The sequence below is a fragment of the Alosa sapidissima genome, chromosome 24 (genome assembly GCF_018492685.1).
Source record: "Alosa sapidissima isolate fAloSap1 chromosome 24, fAloSap1.pri, whole genome shotgun sequence".
In the NCBI taxonomy this organism is placed as follows: Eukaryota; Metazoa; Chordata; class Actinopteri; order Clupeiformes; family Clupeidae; genus Alosa; species Alosa sapidissima.
The window spans coordinates 24450222-24458874 of record NC_055980.1 but is presented as its reverse complement, the minus strand read 5'-3'; the positions used below and the strand labels follow the sequence as shown (position 1 = coordinate 24458874).

General features: G+C 41.6%; 1 protein-coding gene across 2 annotated transcripts in view; it reads left to right on the top strand.

The window, feature by feature from the left end:
- LOC121699644 (deoxycytidylate deaminase-like) overlaps positions 1–8653 on the top strand; it is a 29393-nt gene that overhangs the window by 4320 nt on the left and 16420 nt on the right. The window lies entirely within an intron of this gene.

The window sequence follows — 8653 nt, the reverse complement described above, 5'->3', positions numbered from 1 at the left end:
GGAATCTAATTAAGGTGCATGGTATCCTGAACAACAAGAAAAACCTGAACATTTTCAAAGGAAATCTGTCGATCTCTGACAAAACACTAAAAGTTGGTCATGATTGAATCATTCATCAGGTCAATGAACCAAAACAATCGTCCAGATCAAAACAAATATGGTTTACTGAACACAAAATCAAGTTTCGGCCATTGCCATCTCAGTCCCCTGATCTAAACTCCATAGAAAAAATAGTGGGGTGAGTCAAAGAGAAGAATGCACAAGTGTGGACCTAGGAATCTGGACGATCTGGGGAGATTTTGTAAAGACGAACGGTCTTAAATCTCTTGCTTTGTATTCTCCGACTTTATGGGGTGTCATAGCTGAATATTACAAGCTGTTTTTTTTTTTTTTTGCAAAGGGAGGCTTAAGAAGGTATTGTAAGCAGGGGTGCCAATAATTGTAAGCAACTTGGTTTTATTATGTGATTTATGTGATTTTCCTTTTTCTCAAAATAAATTTGCTTCCCTTTCAAGGATTTTTCCTATTTTCTTTCAAATAAATAAGTTAATCAACTTTAGCATGAGGTGGCAACAATTCTGGAGGGTACTGTATATGTGTTTATGCATTGTTGCATTTGCATACACACACAGTCTCATCAATCCAACCATAATGATTTGTGGGAATGTGACACCTGCCCCTCCCCTGCAGTGAGAGGGTAGTCCAACTGCAACTCTGACTCACCCTCATTCAAACTAGGCAGACAAGGAAGTCCAATGTGTTTTCTTTTTTGCATTGTAAATGATCACAGCTTATTGATGTGGGTAGGGTTGGGTTGGGTTGGGTAGAATGGGGGTTCTTTTGAAGTTCCTGGATCCTTGTCTAAATGGTTTCCTTTCTTGAGAGATGAAACCACAACAATAGTAAATATAGTAGGCTAACCCTCTGTGTTGCGCCAGATGTCTGCTACTGTAAATGTGGATTTTATGTTTAATTAATTAATCCTATGAGGTTGATTAAACAAATATTAGATATAACATAAAAGGCCCGAGCCAGGATTTTTCAAATAGCCAAGTCGACTCTACATTCGTCTTGGCAGTCAGAAGTGTCTGCAACTATGTGTCTCGTTAGCTATTTTTACTTAGTAAATGAAATGAAAGAAAGAAATACATGACCTCAGTGTCCTCTATGGTAAAATATGGCCATACTCTTGAGATAAACAGATGCATCTAAAAATATAGAATATTGTGGAAAAGTGTTTTGGTTTAAGTTATAAAATATGTTATATAAATAAATATAAATAAAATAAACAAATCAATGGTTCTATGTCACTCTTGGCAATATGATCATGATACCTTTTATATTCCAGCCCTCTCTATGGTTTAATATTGCATAGGCATATATTATTATGACCGCCGCGCAGCGAAGCGGCGGTCATATAGGTTTAGTCAGATTTATTTTTTTTTTTTTTTCTTTTTCGCATGCCCAAATTTCCGTCAATGATTCCCGGGACACTGAAAGCCCGTGGTACACGAAACTTGGTGGACATGTAACCCCACATGGATAGCATGGAACCATCGTTTTTCGTTTTGATCTGTAGCCCCCCCGCTGAATTGGACCCCCCGAAAGGAGGGTAGGGCAGACACGGTTTTCTGTGAATATCTCGAAAACCGTAGGGTTTAGGAGGACCATTTTTTTTTTGTATGTTGATCTCAAGGGGCCATGTCAACCCATTCCATAACCACTCATTTCATGTATAGCGCCACCTAGTTAAACACAAAAAAGTAAAAATGAGGTGGTGTAATTGAAGGTATCTGTGACCTAACATAGTCAAAACTGCACGAAATTGGAAGTGTAGGATCATTATGACACCCTCTGTATGCACGCCAAGTTTTGTGGAATTCCGTTCATGGGGGGCCACACAATAAATTAATTTATGTTACTATACACCAACTGGCCTGTAGGTGGCCGGAGACAGTTTTCTGTGAATATCTCGAGAACCGTAGGGCCTAGGAGGTCCACCTTTTTTTTGTATGTTGGTCTTAAGGGGGCATGTCAACCCATCCCATTACCACTTATTTCATGTATAGCGCCACCTAGTTAAAAATTAAAAAGCAAAAAATTAGGTGTTTTCATCTCAATATCTCTGGCTGACAAGGTCAAAACTACACGAAATTAAAAGTGTAGGATCATTATGACACCCTCTGAATGCATGCCAAGTTTTGTGTACTTTCGTTCATGGGGGGCCTTACAATAAAATAATTTATGTGTACATTTAGTGACGTACACCAACAAGGATTCCCGGGACACTGAAAGGACCGAGGTACACAAAACTTGGTGGGCATGTACCCCCACATGGATAGCATGGAACCGTCATTTTCGTTTTCATCTGCAGCCCCCCCCGCTGGACTGGACCCCCCGAAAGGAGGGTAGGGCAGACACAGTTCTCTGTGAATCTTTTATGGTATGTTGGTCTCAAGGGCCCACATCAACCTGGCTCATAATCACTCATTTGTGATTTGCCCCCCCCGGTAAAAAATGAAAATCAGTAGGATTAAAAGAAAGCCAAAATAAATATTCATCATCATCATGGCTGCATTTTCAGTATTGGCGAGAAGTAGTCGTTTGTCCACTAGATGGCGCATCGTTGCAGTGAGACGTAATTTTGTTGGAAGTTAAAAGTGGATTGGAAAAAACAATGGACGCTTCATACAAGGACTGTAATTTACCGCAGCGAACATCTAATAAGGATAGGACGATGTTCACATGAAGTGTAATTCCCATTTCTTCTTGAAGCCGAAATAAATCTGAGGATGTTTATCGGACATGCTTGGTTTTTACTGCAGGTACGTTAATCTTGTAATATCAATAAGGACCTAGGTAATGTTACCGTTAGCGTTGGTTGAGTGATGGAGGCATTTGATTTATTGCATTTGTAGAAAACTATAAATACCAAGCAAATGTATAGCAGCACTGTTTGTATCTTTCGACTGTCATTTATTGCACGTGCTACAAAATCATTCTGTGCAATGGAAGATTTACCAACGTTACACCGGTCTGATACAGTTTTGCCTATACATGCGTGAGACGGAGACGCCTGTTTATTTTGTTTTAAGTGCGTGCAGGGTGTGAGAGGGGAATCGATGTGCTTTGATTACAGCTTGGTAGTTGTAGTCTGTGAAATTAAAAAGCACGTGTGTGTGAAGTATCCAAACAATGACACCTTCATTTCATTATGGCTGCTTTAGCAAAACACCTTAAGCTACTGTGTAGTGGGTCCCATTTAGAAGTGGCTACTTCATTCGCGCTTTCCTTGACTCATGGAGCTGCGTGAATGTTATTACAACTTTTCGCCACGATATGACAGTTTAAGTCCGCTTGATACTGTAAGGCGTAAGCCATTGGTTTCCAAAGGAGATTTTATTTGTGTCGCCAGCATAGCCTATTGACAATTTATGTTGTAAATAGGCCTACCTTATAATCCTACCTGTAGCTTAGGGAAGCTAACAGCTTTCTATTAGGATCTAGTTTGTTAGTTACCGTTTTGTCATAACTCCCTGATGCATTTTTGCATTTAGAATAGCCAGAGCGTGTATATCTCAATCGGAAAATTAAACAATATCGGGTGCCTATGGACTAGGCTGGGTGAACCCAGCCTGATCCGCCCGCTATTTATTTTTTGATTTCTTAAAAGATTGAGCTTGGTCTGATGAAAGCCAGACTAGCCATGGACCTCAGTTAAACAATGCAAGGGAACATGAATCAGCCTATATTTGCACTAACAATAACGGACAAAAGCTCTTCAACTTTGCCCGTTAAAATGTGTATGAACAGTCTAGCGACGCATTTCATCAAGGCCCATTTGGACATGTCAGTTATTTGCACCACTGGTTAGATGTAAAACAGCATTTCGTTTCAGACTAGGCTACTGTTACTTAATTTGTGCATTAACAATAACGTTTCAGACTACTGTTACTTAATTTGTGCATTGACAATAAAGTATTACATGAACTAAAGATGACTAAAATCTTATGTAGAAGAAGAAACATTCACAAAAAATCCATCCATCCAAAAATGACCTTTGTTTTTGATAGCTGTTGAAAACGGCATGGAACTGACAGAGATGTCTTTTGCTTTTCCCAAATACAATGTAGCCTACAGGTGTAAGTGACCTTTCATCAATCCAGTTGCAATGGATGAACTGTGATTAACTGCCCTACTTGTGATTGTTTAGAGATTTTAAAGGTTTTATAACAATGCTACATCTTCTTTGGCTATTCTACAATCTATTCACCTTTTCAGCACCAGTAGGCTACTTTCTGTGCAGCCGCACACACACACTCAGGCATGCCAAACAAGCATACACAAAAGTTTCAAGAGTGGGGGATGGAGTAAAATATGGAGACAAATTGAAGTGTGATTTATTTTCGCGGAACGGATGTACAGGACTGAGCGGCGGTCATATTTTGTACCGCTATGCGGTACATCTAGTTATTACTATGATGGCAGAGCAGCAAAGCTAATGCTTTCATATGTCACAACTTTTGCCCATTCTTCACAAAATTTTGCACAGATAATAGTCAAACAAACATTAAAAAAGTCACATATTCACATTTCAATCACACCCAATAATATAATTGCCTGTCACACCCATATATCTCAGAAACAGTTCGATGTATGTAAAACCAAACTTACATGGATTCAGGACCAAATTATAAGGATGCAGAAGATATGTTGCATCATTTTTGTAGATACCTGATGTGTTTACATTGAAAATGATCTTTTACCTCCTGGTACTTTGATGTTGCATCATTTTTGTAGATACCTGATGTGTTTACATTGAAAATGATCTTTTACCTCCTGGTACTTTGAAAGACCCAATGGATGACAGATGGATACTTGTGGCGTCATAGCAACAGTGGCAATATTGGATTTCACCATAAACACAAAAGTTTTCACATGCCCGATGCCTAAGCACCACTATTGAAAAAGCTGTTGGTAGCATCGGCTAACTAGCGCCAGATTTTGGAGTGCAGGGGACAAGCCGAGATGGGCTATGAGACATGCATTCACACTCGGTATCATGTTTCAACAAAATTTAGGTCAATATAACACCGGAGTCCAACCCTTATCAGCCGTGGGGGCAGCTGTGGCCTACTGGTTAGCGCTTCGGACTTGTTACCGGAGGGTTCCCGGTTCAAACCCCGACCAGTAGGCATGGCTGAAGTGCCCTTGAGCAAGGCACCTAACCCCTCACTGCTCCCCGAGCGCCGCTGTTGTTGCAGGCAGCTCACTGCGCCGGGATTAGTGTGTGCTTCACCTCACTGTGTGTTCACTGTGTGCTGAGTGTGTTTCACTAATTCACGGATTGGGATAAAGGCACAGACCAAATTTCCCTCACGGGATCAAAAAAGTATATATACTATACTTATCAACCCCTATCGTGTCACTATCCACCATATTGAACCTCAATAAAAACCTTTTCACGGAACTTGGCGGAGATGATCTTCAGACCGAGCCATACAAACAATACTTTTCAGATTTTTCATTTTCAAGTGTATTTGCTCGTAACAGCCAATCAAATATGGCAATGAAGCTGCCAAACAGGAGTTGGGCTAACATCTCTGCGACACTTTGAGTTAACGTAACCAAACTCGATACCATTAGCCAGGACACTGTCCAAATGTTTCTGCATATGCATTGAACGCTTTAGTGCCACCACCACCAGTTCAATGTTGAACATGCATTCATGCGCATGATCCTTGACTCGTTTGTCTGATTTTCACAATTGAGGTAGCATCTTAATCCTTGGACCATCCCAAGTTCATCAACCCCTATCACATCACTTTCTGCCATATTGGACCTGTGCCAGATTTGATCCAAACTCTACGAAAAGTGTCAGTGGTCACAAATTTCATCCGATTTTCATGGAACTTGGCAGAGATGAACTTCAGACTGTGCCGCATGGACGATACTTGTCAGATTTTTCAATTTCAAGTTTATTTGCCCATGACAGCCAATCAAATATGCTGACGAAGCCGCCAAACAGGAAGTGAGCTCATAGCAAGGCTTTGATGTATGAAGTCCAAGCTTGGTAAGGGTACTTGTGACCTGATTGTGATGACACACTAAGAAATTGGCATCATTTGGCCTCTATATGGGGTGCTGCAATACAGGAAGTGAGCTCATATCTCAGCAATGCTTTGATGTAAAGCCAAACTTGGTAGAAGCAAAGATAATTAATGCGTAGCAAGATGGGTCGTCCTAGTTCATGTCTATGAGGGCAAAGTGGAGTTCAGTCAGAGACGGGCTCTGGTTCAGTCCCCGCCTGCACAGCTGCGTGTCACTGACGTATGACTGACGTTTGAACGCCTCGGTTCCACGCCAGACAGAAGCCGGAGTACAAAACAAACTTGGTACACCTTCATTAATGTTGATTTTCTCCCAACTGGAAGGTCATATTGTCACGACATTCTCCTGAAATGGGGAGGAGGGTTTGGAGATCATGATACCGTGTCCGAAATGTGCATCCAGACCCAAATCCGAAAGATTAATGGTCTGACCATGACAAATTAAAATGGCCCAACTCGAGGGGTGGCACCAAGCATGCATTTGAAAATCTCACTGCACGCAATTGGATAACCCTACGACCAATGTTTACTGTCTGATTCTGGACTTCGATGCAATTGGATTACACTACAACCAATGTTTACCGACTGATTCCGGACTTCGACGTTGCAGCGCTGTCGCCATCTGGTTAGCTTACCTCTGGCCCACCTATATCAGATACACCGATGTGATTAGTGCAGCTGGCTACAAGGGAATAAGTAATATTGCCAGAGTAACTCAATTTGCCCTCTCGCGAGAACTCTGGATTTCCAGGATATGACTCTCCAAGAACGTCAAAGAATCCTTGCACTGATAATGAAGCGATTTCTGTATGTGGATGGAACACCCTACCGCAAACAAAACGTCACCAACCTGCACGTGTAACCAACCTGCCATCCCCCATGCCAACACGACTGCTCACTCTGCTTTTCTCCTAGCCGTATCTGGCTATAGTCTGCCATTATCCATGCCAATATCTATCTCAGAACTCTAACTGTGCATCCCGCTGTCCTTCCACAACGAATGTTATATCTACTCCTAGCGCCGCAATCGCTGTTTCTGTATCTCTCCATCTTCTCTCTTCTACTCTCTCTTCACATTTGTCACTTGCTATTCTCTCTTTCATGTTTGAATCACTTGCTCTTCTTTCCTTCTCTCTGACTTTGTCAGAATCTCTATCCCTTCATTTGTAGTTATATGTGTGTCCTGCCTATCAAGGTTTACATAACATGCTTATTGTTTGTATGTGTGTCTTATCCATTTATGCTCTGTGTCTGTTTAAGCCAGCCCAGGAAATCTCAGTTGATATTGGTTAATACTAAATGAAATTTCCTGGGCTGGCTTAAATAAAGATGGTTAATATTCTCAGCAAGAATATACAAAAGCCGCTCCAGTACATCAATACTTTTCTTTCTTATACCAACCTACATAATACATGTAATTCATGTACACATACACACTTGACCCCCACTCCCTCAATCCTCTCATTCCTCCCACTCCCCTCTGCTCTTGCCCCCCCCTTTCTCATCTCTCTACTCCGTGTATACCTATCCTTGGAAGAAATAACACACACGACACACTGCCTACAGGCAATCATGAAAACACTTAAAGTGTAACTTGCCAAAATGCAACCTAGGGTCTTTTTGTGAGTCAAACTTTCGTTTAAAAGTATAATTTGGACGGAAACGGTACTTTTAGGATTGACTGTATTGTCGTTTTCGGGCCTTTTGAATGGGAGTGCTAAACACTATGAATGGGATTTTTTTAAAAACTAAGAAGTCTCGACTCAACATGAAACTTTGCTCACCAGGGTCTCTACACATGAACATTGTTTGTGTACACAGAGTTTACTAAAAAAGAGGTTTTTGGCAAAATGGTGCAAGCGGAAAAACCAGCTGCTAAAGTGTTGTTTAAAACCTTTCTTTTTAGTAAACTCTGTGTTGCGTCTCCAGCACTGCATTCAATGCAAACGTCTGCAAGCACTGTAACACACAGTTTCTACACACAGTTGCGTGCGTTGCAGTGCTGGAGACGCATTCTATTCACCTTACATGGGCTTACATTTGGCTCCGTTGCCAAACTGAATTGTGGGTCCGTTGCGTTGCGTTTCTCCCGTCGCTCGCGTTGAGAAGTTCAGCTGATGCTGCACCGACCGACGGCACCGGCCAAATCAAGCCAATCGACGGACGGCACCAACCAATTAAATTATGGTTATACATGCCTGTAAGTCATTTGCATAGCTACCATCGGGAACACCCACTGGCATGCGTTGACGGACCGCAACTGTGTGTAGAAGCCATAACACTTTATATGGGTTTACGCCATACGTTGCCGAAGTAAATTGTGGTTCCGTTGTGTTGCTCCCATCGGCTCCATAAAAAGTTGAGAAATGTTCAACTTTTGCTGCACCAGTAGGCAGCAACGCAAGGCACCAGCCAATCAAATTACGGTTATACTTCAAGGCATTTACATAGTACACACCCCTGACCTTTGGGAAAACATACTGGCCTTCAGTAACGCAATGCAACTGTGTGCATCTAGGGTAAGCGGTTTGGCCGTCCTTCCC